Source organism: Eptatretus burgeri, chromosome 1 (assembly GCF_056783735.1).
Source record: "Eptatretus burgeri isolate ZD-2024b chromosome 1, Ebu_testis_v1, whole genome shotgun sequence".
NCBI lineage: Eukaryota > Metazoa > Chordata > Myxini > Myxiniformes > Myxinidae > Eptatretus > Eptatretus burgeri.
In genome coordinates, this window is record NC_140961.1 from 18,726,481 (window position 1) to 18,740,540 (window position 14,060).

General features: G+C 41.5%; 1 pseudogene; it reads right to left on the reverse strand.

The window, feature by feature from the left end:
- Window positions 1–200: 200 nt before the first annotated feature.
- Window positions 201–6,142, reverse strand: LOC147033958 (uncharacterized; annotated as a pseudogene).
- Between the last annotated feature and the right edge of the window lie 7,918 nt (window positions 6,143–14,060).

A 14,060-nucleotide genomic window follows, 5' to 3' on the forward strand; every position in this document is an offset into this window, starting at 1 on the left:
CCAACCCTCATTCAAAATCTCAACCCAAACCTTCACATTCAAAATCTCAACCCCCCACCCCAACCTTCACATTCAAAATCTCAACCCACCACCCCAACCTTCACATTCAAAATCCCAACCCTCACCCCAACCCTCACATTCAAAATCTCAACCCCAACCCAACCCTCGCCCAACCCAATGTCTCTTTTTTGCAATACGTATTTCAACAATATATATTTTTTATGTTTTTTTTTTCTCCTTCCAATTCTGTCTTTTAAGGCTTTCAGCTTTGATGAAGTAGAAAGGTAGAGTAAGAGCCTTCCTGCACTTTCTTCCCAGAACTAACAATATATATTTTTATGTTTTTTTCTCTTCTTCCAATTCTGTCTTTTAAGGCTTTCAGGTTTGATGAATTAGAAATGGGGAGTAAGAACCTTCCCACATCTTCTTCCCAAAACTTTCTTGATATTGCTCTCATCAAGCACCATCCAACAAAAAACTTCATCGATAGGTTTAGATTCCCAAGAATGATAGAAACCACATTTCAAGTCTCCAAAATAAACCCAACTTTCCAAGTCTTCAAGGTATAACCACATTCCTGTTGAGTTTCCAAGATATGTATCACATTGTGAGTTATCAAGCCAGAACCCACATTTCAAGTCTCCAAAAATATAACCATCTATCCAAGACTCCAAGGTAGAATCACAATTTTCAGAAATATTGTGGGTTTCAGTGATTGATCTCACATAGTATAACCGTGGATCATCAAGGAAAACTCCATTTTTCCAATTTTTATGGGTTTCGGGAATTGATCTCACATAGTATAACTGTGCATCATCAAGGACAACTCCATTTTTCCAATTTTTATGGGTTTCGGTGATTGATCTCACATCGTATAACTGTGGATCATCAACAACTACCGAGGGGTGACGCTGCTCTCAGTGCCGGGCAAGGTCTTTGCTCGCATAATTCTTGATAGGGTTTGCCACCATCTGCTTGAGCACCAGCATCCAGAGCAGTCAGGCTTTACACCAAAGAGGTCAACGATTGACCGTATCCTTGCTCTTCGTGTCCTCACCGAACGCAGACGAGAGTTTCGGCAGGGGCTGCTTGCAGCCCATGTTGATCTCTTTAAAACGTTCGATTCAGTGAATCGGGATGTCCTCTGGAGGATTCTTGGTCTTCGTGGGGTGCCACCAAAACTGATCGATCTGATGTCTGAACTCTACTCTGGTACTGAGAGTGCTGTGAAGTGTGGTGGTACAATATCTGACTTATTTCCAGTTGCTACTGGAGTTCGTCAGGGGTGTGTACTGGCCCCCACAATTTTCAGCACTTGTATGGACTGGATTTTAGGGAGGATGTCGGAGAGATCAAGCTGCGGTGCATCGTTTGGGAATGTCAAGATCTCGGACCTTGATTTTGCAGATGATGCAGTCATCTTTGTGGAGACTTTAGATATCCTTTTGAGGGCCCTTGAGGTGCTGAATGAGGAGTCGGAGCCGCTGGGATTATGGGTTTCTTGGGTCAAAACTAAGATCCAGGCTTTCGGTGACATCTTGGATGCTGCTGTCCTGTCTGTGTCTGTTTGTGGTGAGGATGTTGAGATCGTGGAGAGATTCACTTACCTTGGCAGTGATATTCATGTCTCTGCTGGCTGTGAGTCAGAGGTCAATAGACGTCTGGGTCGGGCCTGGGGAGTCATGGATTCACTGGATCATGGGGTGTGGCGCTGCCAGTACCGGTACCTCTTCAGGTCCTTGGTACTTCCAGTCTTGCTCTCTGGATGCGAGACTTGGACTCTGACCAAGGATCTGAGACGGAGACTTAATTCCTTTGTTACCAGGTCTATTGGGAGAATCCTTGGCTATCGCTGGTCGGATTTTCTGTGCAACGAGCGGTTGCTGAGAGAGACTCGGATAAGATTTGTTACCTGCATAGTCCGTGAGCGTCAGTTGCGGCTGTATGGACATGTGGCTCGTTTTCCTGACGCTGATCCTGCTCACCAGATTCTCTCAGCGAGGGAGTCTCATGAGTGGAGGAGGCCAGTGGGCCGACCATGTGCCTCGTGGTTGCAGCAGGTTGACCATCATCTCAAGGAGATGGGGATGGGCCTGGCATCTGCCTGGGGGATGGCCAGATGGAGGCCCCTGGAGTACCGGCGGAAAATGGACACAGCGACGCGCTGTTCTGGCACATGCTCCCATACCTGACCTGACCTGATCATCAAGGAAAACTCCATTTTTCCAATTTTTATGGGTTTCGGTGATTGATCTCACATAGTATAACTGTGGGTCATCAAGGAAATCTCCATTTTTCAAAATGTCTGAAATTTGTGAGTCTCCAACGTAAAACTTGTATTCTGGCTCATCAAGGTATAACTTGTTCAGTGGGTATTGTCTTGGTAACTCGCAATGAGTACTATCGATGTAAAACTCTTTTTCAGGATTTTGCTTGTCTCCATGGTATAACTCTTTGGTTGGGTCATCGAGGACGAGCTCATTCTGTGTGTCTTGGTCGCTCACAAGGTCTTCAACCAAACCGACAATTTTGTCCCAAGTTTTGGCAAAAGCAGTATTTTCATTTCCTATTTCAGATACAATTTCCTGTGAGAGAAAATAATAATGTATTAATTAAGTGATTTAATTATTAAATGAGTCTATGCTTCAATCAAACTTTGAAAATTGGAAAATAAAATCTTACCTCAATAGATAAGAGGTTTGAATCCAGTTCATCAACTTGAAGGTTTCGTTCCATACAAGTAGTAGAACTCCAAGGAACTCCAAAGTCATCCCACTCAAGCTCATTCTGTGGGTCTTGGTCGTTCACAAGGTCTTCAACCAAACCGACAATTTCGTCCCAAGTTGTGGCAAAAGCAGTATTTTCATTTTGTATTTCAGATACAATTGCCTGTGAGAGAAAATATTAATGTATTAATTAAGTGATTTAATTATTAAATGAGTCTATGTTTAAATCAAACTCTGTAAATAGAAAAATAAAATCTTACCTCAATAGATAAGAGGTTTGAATCCAGTTCATCAACTTGAAGGTTTAGTTCCATACAAGTAGTAGAACTCCAAGGAACTCCAAAGTCAGCACAGCACTCCATTCTCAGTGAAAGTAAAAAAAAATGTTTAAAATGGAGTCTGGGCTTGAAGCTTTTATACAGAAAGACTGGTTTCCCTGGGCAACCCCAGGCAAGCCTTGTGAGTCAGATGTTGTAATGTTGTTTTGTACAGTCAGATGTTATAATGTTGTGTTAGAATGGAGAATTATTTTTTTTTAAATGGAGGATTCTTTGAAAATTCCCTGGGCAAGCTCAGGCAAGCCTTGTGAGTCAGATGTTGTCATGTTGTTAGAATGGAGAATTTTTTTTTTAAATCGAAGATTCTTTGAAAATTCCTTGGCAAGCCCTGGCAAGCCCAGGCAAGCCTTCATTAGGAAATTTTTAAAAACCATAACAATCTAGAATTTTCTGGTGAATTCTTTGTGAGTCGGAGATGAACTGGAAATGATGTAAGAGTAGGCGGGGCTTATGAAAAGTGGGCGTGGCTTATGCAAAAAATAATGAGAGTCAGGAGGTGGTCAGATGAGATAAATGAGAGAAGTATATCATTTCATAATGACACAAAAGGGGTATCTTGAAGAATATAAAGATTCAAATGTTTTATTTTTAAATATTTCAGATGGGGATTATTGTGCAAAGAAAATTAAACTATTCAAGGAATTTGAGAATGAACAAATCTTTATAGGTTCAATGAGTGAGTTACACAATATGCATTGGTTATTTGAAAAAAAGTGCTCCTAGGTTAAAAGGGGAGGGTATTAAAATCTCCATTCATGTACATGTTTTAGATATTTCTTTAGAATCACCTTTAACAAATCACAGCATATTCACCCTTCTACTTTACTACTTGAACAAATCTTTATCGGTTCAATGAGTGAGCTAAACAATATGCATTGGTTATTTGAAAAAAAAATGCTCCTAGGTTAAAAGGGGAAACAAATAAATATACCTTGTGATAAAAAGGGGGTTTATTTTTTAGGGAAAAAAAAATATGAATCGCTGAGAATCCCCCATTCATTAACATGGGGGAAAGTGAGCCAGAATCAGTATATTCACCCTACTTGTATATAATATGTATAATATGTGTGTATATAATATGTCATGTATATTATGTGTATAATCACATCAGTATGCATGTATATACTATTTGTAATTTGTGCATGATCACTTATCAATATGCGTGTATATAATATGTCATGTATATTATGTGTATAATCACATAACAGTATGTGTGTATATACTATTTAAAATATGTGCATGATCACTTATAAATATGTGTGTATATAATATGTCATGTATATTATGTGCATAATCACATGTCAGTATGCGTGTATATACTCTTTATAATATGTGCATGATCACTTATCAATATGTGTGTATATAATATGTATAATATGTGTGTATATAATATGTTTGTATATAATATGTCATGTATAATAGCCTGATGTTGGCGCAGTGGTAAGGGCAGCAGCTTGGGATCCAAAAGGTCCTGAATTCAAGCCCCGTTGGACCACTGAATTAATACACCAGGGGGTTGACTCAGCCTGTCATCCTTCCGAGGTCGGCGAAATGAGTACCAGTATACTGGGCCAGTGTACACCCCGGTTAAAATAGGTGTACCATATCCCTGTGTTGTAAGAGGCGACCAGCGTTGCGTCAGGAAGGGCATCCGGCGTAAAACATGTGCCAAATCACTATGCGGATCATACGGATGATCCACTGTGGCGACCCCGAAAGGGAGCAGCCGAAAGAAGAAGAAGAAGAAGATAATATGTCATGTATATTATGTGTATAATCACATCAGTATACGTGTATATACCATTTATAACATGTGCATGATCACTTATCAATATGCGTCTTTGTAATATGTCATGTATATTATGTGTATAATCACATATCAGTATGCGTGTATCTACTATTTATAATATGTGCATGATCACTTATCAATATGTGTGTAAATAATGTCATGTATATTATGTGTATAATCACATATCAGTATGCGTGTATATACTATTTATAATATGTGCATGATCACTTATCAATATGTGTGTAAATAATATGTCATGTATATTATGTGTATAATCACATATCAGTATGCGTGTATATACTATTTATAATATGTGCATGATCACTTATCAATATGTGTGTATATAATATGTCATGTATATTATGTGCATAATCACATATCAGTATGTGTGTATATACTATTTATAATATGTGCATGATCACTTATCAATATGTGTGTATATATTATGTATAATATGTGTGTATATAATATGTCATGTATATTATGTGTATAATCACATCAGTATGCGTGTATATACTATTTATAATATGTGCATGATCACTTATCAATATGCGTGTATGTAATATGTGTATAATAACATATCATTATGAATGTATATAATATGTGTAAGATCACATCTCAATATGTATGGATGTAATGTGTGTATAATCACATATCAATATGTGTGTATGTAATATGTATAATATGTCACGTATATGTGTATAATCGCATATCAATGTGTGTATATAATTACGATTCATGTGCATGTACAATCACTCATGTGCATGTACAATCACAATTGTGCATGTGTACGTGTAAATCACAATTCATGCAGAGTATGTGTGTGTGTGTGTGTGTGTATGTTCCACCACCACTGGTCATCATCTTCACTTGCGAATCTCTAAGACTGAACAGGCTCTTCCCTGGTCCTGAAGTATGCATCTTCACCTCAGCAGGAACCATGACTCATGGACCAAGTAGTCTCCTTATTCATGCTCCGTTTGCCACTCCATCCCCAAAGTGGCGGCAATGTAGATCTGCACGACTGCTCCTGTGACCTCCAGGGTATGCCTGGGTAAGCACTGTCTCAGTCTCCTCCTTCTCGGTCTCTTCCTTCTCGGTCTCTTCCTTCCTCGGTCTCTTCTTTCCTCGGTCTCTTCCTTCTCAGTCTCTTCCTTCCTCGGTCTCTTCTTTCCTCGGTCTCTTCCTTCCTCGGTGTATTATGAAGACCTTCCTTGAAGGTAAAGAGTCAGCAAAATTGAACAAACTGCAAGGCAAGGCCACTGTGCCAGGCCATGTCCCAAACTCATGTCGATCGGCGCAACTCCGAACGCCCCTCATGCAGCCCTGTGTCCCACTAAAGCTTCCGCCTCAGCTCAGTTCTCACTCCCATACAAGTTGTTGTATTTGGCGTGGTCCTGTATTCCACAGAACTCGGTCCTATATGGGTGGAACTTTGAAAAAACTGAGTCACCAAAGTTTGGTTTTTCATTCTCAGCATGATGGAGTTGGCAAAACCCAACAAGTCTCAAGGCCAGGCAACGTCCCAAATGCATGTCGATCACCGCAACTCCGGGAGCCACAATGTGCAGCCCTCTGACTCACCAAAGCTACCAATGTAGAACACATTCTCAGGTGTTCTCACTCCCGTCAAAGTTGTTGTAATAGGCATGGTCCTCAAACCCACAAACCTCGGCCTCTCTCATCCTTAATGGGTGGAATTTTGCAAGAGGGAGTTCGACAAAACTTTGGCCTTCTCTCCCAGCAGCACTGGGTCAACAAGTTCTGCCAAGCTGCAGGGCCAGGCCATGTCACAAACGCACGTAGAATGGTATGATACCTAGTGCCTCGTGTACATCTCATCTCATCGTAGCTGCCATTTTTGGCTCGTTCTTCACTGCCTTTGAAACTGATGCATTTGATGCAATCACCTGTCCTTTCCATCCCAAGCGAGAGGGAGGAGGTGGTGTGTGTGTGTGTGTGTGTGTGTGTGTGTGTGTGTGTGTGTGTGTGTGTGTGTGTGTGTGTGTGTGTGTGTGTGTGTGTGTGTGTGTGTGTGTGTGTGTGTGTGAGTGTGTCCGTCCAAGTATCACCTCTTAACTGTTATGGAGCCACGATAATGTGCCACACCAGCACTTTCTACAAGGGTGCTGACCAACAGTGGGTGCCTGCCACGCATCTACCCGGTTTAAGCATCCATTATGGAGTTCAGAAGATTTCCTTATTGTAGCCAGGAAAGAAGATGTTAAAGTTAAAGTGCACCTCTGGATAAGTTGCAGTCAGGTATCATCAAATAACTGCCCACTGCTAAATGGAATGTCAGCTGTTATGCTGATACTAAAAAATGAATGATACTGCTGAATATCAATCCCTATACAAAACTGCCAATGATGTAAAATGTCTCAGCAAAGCTTTTCCTTTGCTTTGGCTACATTCATCGTTGTGATGTGATCATATATTTCACTAGATAGCTTTAAAAAGACACGCATGACTCATTCGTGAAAAATCAACTCAGTGTAGCTTATATAAATAGATATATTTGGGAGAAAATCAGTGTTATCATTCCAATATCAATGTAGTACAACATGCAGTTGTGATGTTAATGATCGCACGGTCCCTTTCAAAAACAGTAGGTCATTGTGTGCTTGGACCTTTGCCAAATTCCAGCATCCTGATTACCTCAACAACGTTTACTGCAGCTGACTGTACGGTCTACAGGTATCAAAGCACAGAGACATGGCCAGTTATTAAGGGCCTACCTCTATCCTATTATATTCTCACAAATGCTAATTGACCGATATTCATTTTAGATTCTGTGCGTTGATTGTGTCATTACTGGAGTATGACTGTGTTGTTGATGCAATGCTGCTGCACATTTCGGCAGACGTTTGGAATTTGGCCAGGGTACCAACACAGTGGCATACTGTTAAATTTGGAAAGACTGTGAGATCTTTACTAACATCCAGCAGCAGAATGATCGTAGTTAGAGCACCGAGTTTAACGTCTCTTTGAAGGACGGCACGCTCATTGATGCAATGCTTCAAGGTACCAGAATGACAGTCTTATATTCTGATCAGCAATCAAACCCAGAGGAGAAGTCTCAAAGGCGAGTATGCAACCTCTGAGCCATCCTGCCAGCCACCTCCATATTCAAAATAGCACGGTTCATGCATAATCCCTTCGCAGAGATGCATGCATAATACCTGAGGAAGATGAATGCTCTCCACCTCAGGGTGTGATGTGTTCATGAATGCAGTTCAGTCTTCAAAAGGTTACCTTCAAGATGAGTAGCACAATGCACAGGGTGTTCACAAAGTCTTGTTCCAGTTTTAAACTTTTATTACAACCTAACGTTGTACATACAGTGGATCCACCAGAAGCAGAAACTCCAGTCTTGATTACACAACAGTCTGACCTTGAATATAAGATGATAATTAATCTACTTCAAAAATAGTAAAAGGGCAGAATTTTGATGGACATTATCTGAGTATGACTTTCAGAGGTAATGTTGAAATTTTAACTGACAGACCTATCTCCATAGTTTGGACAAGTTAGAGTTGTTTCAATGGTAATCAGGAGGAAATCATCGAGGTGTTTGTTTGATCTGAGGTCATCCTTGAATCCAGCTGTTTTAAACATAACAAGTAATAAAAACTTTTTTTTTAATGGAAAAATTATGAAAAAACCACAAACACGGATGATTACATTTTAAAAGTCGTTACTGCTGTTCAACACTAAACTGAAAGGGAGGAAACCCAACGTTTGACAGGCATTATATGTGCTTGTATCTTTCTTTCTGTTTTTTTTAATTGAAGTTCACCCGAAACAACACGTCCCACACACAGACGAATAGACCCGAGCCTATAACCTGCTGTAACAAATCTATTCCAGAGAGGATAATAGCATGACCCTTCCTGCCACTCCCAAATGAGTGGGTGTAGTAGGAAGATAAAAATACGAAATTATGGGTTTTGAATAGATCTCAGCATCATGAGCTGTGTGGTTGCATGGGCATAAATGAACGCACCAAACAGTCAACTACCGTTTGATATTTTGTGCTGTAAAAACCAGCATGTAAAATTAAGGTATGAAGGAGAGTGTGACCAATCGGACACAAAATTAATTGTGGGACAACAGGATAAAAACAATTAACCTTCTGCAACCAATTCTCCTACATCTAAATTTTCAGTTTTCCCTACTTGGAGTTTCCTTCTGTATCTATCTTGTTCACCTTATGCATTAGTCTCCTGCCACCATTCCTCCCCACACCCGATGTTTGTCCATGTGTCCATCGATCATGGCCAACAACTCCATATTTTGCTCTCTCTCTCTCTATATATATATATATATATATACATATAATGTATATCTCTCTCTATATATAGATATAAAGCACATATAATGCCAACTTCCTTTTGCATGCGTCTCGACTGTTCCTTTTGCGTGCATCTTGACTGTTTATTTTGCATGTGTCTCGACTGTTCTTTTTGTGTGCATCTTGACTGTTCCTTTTGCGTGCGTCTCAGCTGTTCCTTTTGCATGCATCTTGACTGTTCCTTTTGCGTGCGTCTCGACTGTTCCTTTTGCATGCATCTTGACTGTTCCTTTTGCGTGCGTCTCGACTGTTCCTTTTGCATGCATCTTGACTGTTCCTTTTGCATGCATCTCGGCTGTTCCTCATGCGTGCGTCTCAACTGTTCCTTTTGCGTGCGTCTTGACTGTTTATTTTGCGTGCGTCTTGACTGTTTATTTTGCATGTGTCTCGACTGTTCTTTTTGTGTGCATCTTGACTGTTCCTTTTGCGTGCGTCTCAACTGTTACTTTTGTGTGCATCTCAGCTGTTCCTTTTGCGTGCATCTCTACTGTTCCTTTTGCGTGCATCTTGACTGTTTATTTTGCGTGCGTCTCGACTGTTCTTTTTGTGTGCATCTTGACTGTTCCTTTTGCGTGCGTCTCAACTGTTCCTTTTGTTTGCGTCTCGGCTGTTCCTTTTGCGTGCATCTCTACTGTTCCTTTTGCGTGCATCTTGACTGTTTATTTTGCGTGCGTCTCGACTGTTCTTTTTGTGTGCATCTTGACTGTTCCTTTTGCATGCGTCTCAACTGTTCCTTTTGTTTGCGTCTCGACTGTTCCTTTTGCATGCGTCTCGACTGTTCCTTTTGCGTGCATCTTGACTTTATTTTGCATGTGTCTCGACTGTTCTTTTTGTGTGCATCTCTACTGTTCCTTTTGCATGCGTCTTGGTTGTTCCTTTTGCGTCTCGACTGTTCCTTTTCTCATAGTAATAAAAAACATTTTCTTTTGCGTGCGTCTCTACTGTTCCTTTTGCGTGCGTCTCGACTATTCCTTTTGCATGCATCTCGACTCTTCCTTTTGTGTGCGTCTCCATTGTTCCTTTTGTGTGCATCTCCATTGTTCCTTTTGCGTGCATCTCAACTGTTACTTTTGTGTGCATCTCAGCTGTTCCTTTTGCGTGCATCTCTACTGTTCCTTTTGCGTGCATCTTGACTGTTTATTTTGCGTGCGTCTCGACTGTTCTTTTTGTGTGCATCTTGACTGTTCCTTTTGCGTGCGTCTTGGTTGTTCCTTTTACGTCAAGACTGTTCCTTTTGCGTGCATCTTGACTGTTTATTTTGCATGCGTCTCGACTGTTCCTTTTGCGTGCGTCTCGACTGTTCAGTTTGCGTGCATCTTGACTGTTTATTTTGCGTGCGTCTCGACTGTTCTTTTTGTGTGCATCTTGACTGTTCCTTTTGCGTGCGTCTCAACTGTTCCTTTTGTTTGCGTCTCGGCTGTTCCTTTTGCATGCGTCTCGACTGTTCCTTTTGTGTGCATCTTGACTGTTCCTTTTGCATGCGTCTCAACTGTTCCTTTTGTTTGCGTCTCGACTGTTCCTTTTGCGTGCATCTTGACTTTATTTTGCATGTGTCTCGACTGTTCTTTTTGTGTGCATCTCTACTGTTCCTTTTGCATGCGTCTTGGTTGTTCCTTTTACGTCAAGACTGTTCCTTTTGCGTGCGTCTCAACTGTTCCTTTTGTTTGCGTCTCAACTGTTCCTTTTGCATGCGTCTCGACTGTTCCTTTTGCGTGCATCTTGACTTTATTTTGCATGTGTCTCGACTGTTCTTTTTGTGTGCATCTCTACTGTTCCTTTTGCATGCGTCTTGGTTGTTCCTTTTACGTCAAGACTGTTCCTTTTGCGTGCATCTTGACTGTTTATTTTGCATGTGTCTTGACTGTTCTTTTTGTGTGCATCTCTACTGTTCCTTTTGCATGCGTCTTGGTTGTTCCTTTTGCGTCTCGACTGTTCCTTTTCTCATAGTAATAAAAAACATTTTCTTTTGCGTGCGTCTCTACTGTTCCTTTTGCGTGCGTCTCGACTATTCCTTTTGCATGCATCTCGACTCTTCCTTTTGTGTGCGTCTCCATTGTTCCTTTTGTGTGCGTCTCCATTGTTTCTTTTGCGTGCTTCTCTACTGTTCCTTCTGCGTGCTTCTCCACTGTTCCTTTTGCGTGCGTGTTTTCTGTTTCTTTTGCGTGCTTCTCCATTGGTCTTTTTGCATGCCACTCCATTGCTGTTTTTACATGCTACTCAACTGCTCTTTTTGCATGCTTCCTATCCACATTGTGGACTCCTAATCAAACATAGTCGATGGGATTTTGAATCGACTAGTACGGGCCCGTAGGGGCGGGCCCGTAGGTGCATAAACGACGACTGGATTGGGGCATTATTTCAATTAGATTGGACCAACCGTATCATAAATGGCCATAACTTGGGAAACATACTCAGGTCCCCAGCGTCAATTGTGACGTCATATCAAACGAAGAAGAATTATGTTGAAGAATTGCCCCCTCTCTCTCGCCCCCCTCTCTCTCCCCCCTCTCTCACCCCTTATCTCGCCCCCCTCTCTCCCTCCTCCTCTCTCGCCCCTCTCTCTCGCCCCTCTCTCTCGCCCTTTGTCTCACCCTTCCTCTCTCCCTCCTCCTCTCTTGCCCCCTCTCTCCCCCTTTGTCTCACCCTTCCTCTCTCCCCCCTTCTCTCTCGCCCCTCTCTCTCGCTCCCACTCTCATCCCCCTCTCCGGTCCCCCTCTTATCTCTCTCGCAGATATTGGTCGACAGATAAATGGCCGTAACTTGGGAACCACTTGTCCGATTAATATTAAACCTTGAAAAGGCACATCTACAGGGCCCCAGCAATATACCTGGCAAGTTTCAATGAGATTGGACCAGTGGTTGTCGAGAAACAGCGGTCACACACACACACACACACACACACACACACACACACACACACACACACACACACACACACACACACACACACACACTAGTGCTTGGCTGCGGGGCCCCGGCAATATTCCTGGCAAGTTTCAATCAGATCGGACCGGTGGTTGTCGAGAAATGGCGGTCGCAGACAGACAGACACACACACGCAGAGATTGCTGGAATTATAGATAGATGATCATAGCATCTTTCCTCATTCCAACCTGCCATTGGCTAGGTGGACAATGAGTAATTAAGCATAATCTATGGGATTTGAACCTATGATCGCAGCATGTTTCCTCATTCCAACCTGTCACAGGCTGGCAGATAGACTATGATTAATTAAACATAGTCTATGGGATTTGAAACTGGAATTGCACCTTCCTTCCTCATTCCAACTTTCCATGGGATAGTTGATCCGCTCTGCATGTTAAGGTATTATTTATCTGTCTGGTCATGATGTTCAAGCTATACTAAATGCACTATTTGATGGCATAAAATCTCCCAAATATATTCTCCAATTTTTAGCTCACCTGGGAAGTAGTTCTGGGGAGCTTACGGGATTACGTGTCGTTCGTCCGCAAACACTTGCAGCAACTTCTTCTCCAAAACTGCGAATGGGATTGTGACCAAACTTGGCTAGAATGATATTTGATATGTTGCAACTCATTTGTTCACAGCATGAAAATTTTTTGCATCGGGCTCACAGAATCAGGCTCTAAGGAGGTCTACCGGAGGTCAAAGTGGATCCATGTTTGACTCCCAAAATAAGTATTTGCTTTCTTCTTTGAAACTACACACAATTCCGATGAAACTTGACCACAACCTTCATCACCTATGATGTACTAAAATATCTTCATGACATAAAAAAAAATCAGGGTGTATGGGTGTCTGTGTGGGGGGGTGGGGTTGATTCCTCCTGCCTCTCCCCCCCCCCAAAAAGGTATGGTTTCAGTGAATGTTGCTCCTGATCCAGGTGATCTACAGGACCTGCGCTCCTATTTTTATTCAAGTCTATGGCCACAAATAATTTAGGTCCATATTCCACAAAGCTCCAAATTACACCTTTGTCCCTACATTGCCAGCAATCACATCTGTAGAAAGTACAGTAAGGGTGATTTATCTCAAAGATCTGTATTTTTATTCACTGTACAATCTTATTTATATGCAGAAAAATAGATCATCGAAGAGCAATACAGTGGAAAACATGGATAACATTAACACGATGACTTCAAATTGTGCAATCCTCTTTTTCAGCAATGCTGCTTCTGTTAAAAAAAAACTAAGACAGTTCATTTATCAAAGAACGTCCTTTATTGGAAAGGCATGGGGTACGAGGAAAGGCAGGGGAAGTAAAATAGGATATTCGGGAATCTGGAGCAAGCTTTGTATTACGCACAAGGCATCCTAACCTCCCCTAGGTGACAAATGACCACCACCAAGCAAATCTGTAGAACTAATTTTGGATCGTGGGTAGATATCGCAATCCACGTCAACAGAAAGTGCAACAAAAAACCAGACATGTAGAGGACAAAGAAATGTAAAAATGGTAAGAAGCAATCCTGCAGGGACAAGGAAGGTATCAAAAGGAACGCTTAGTTGCTCTTGATGTACGAGGTGCAATCAGTAATTTCTCCCCTGATGAAAGAAATCTTGTCAGGAATGTTTTGACCTTTCTTTGATGCACGCAGCTCATCAATGATCCAACTTTTTCAATGTACCTCCTATTTTGTTCTCCGTCGTAATGGATAGGCCTATATGTTGTTTTTATCTGACCTCAACATCATACATCAAATGTGTCCACGGCACCAATAACAATTTCATCACTTTCTGTGCAAGACCCATGAAGAACACACAAAATGCAATCCTTCAGCTATGGAAATAAAGACAACTTTCTATGTTGGATATTAAAAAAGTGCAGTGGACGTAAGTGTATTTTTGGTTGAAAAAATGGCAGGCAGAAA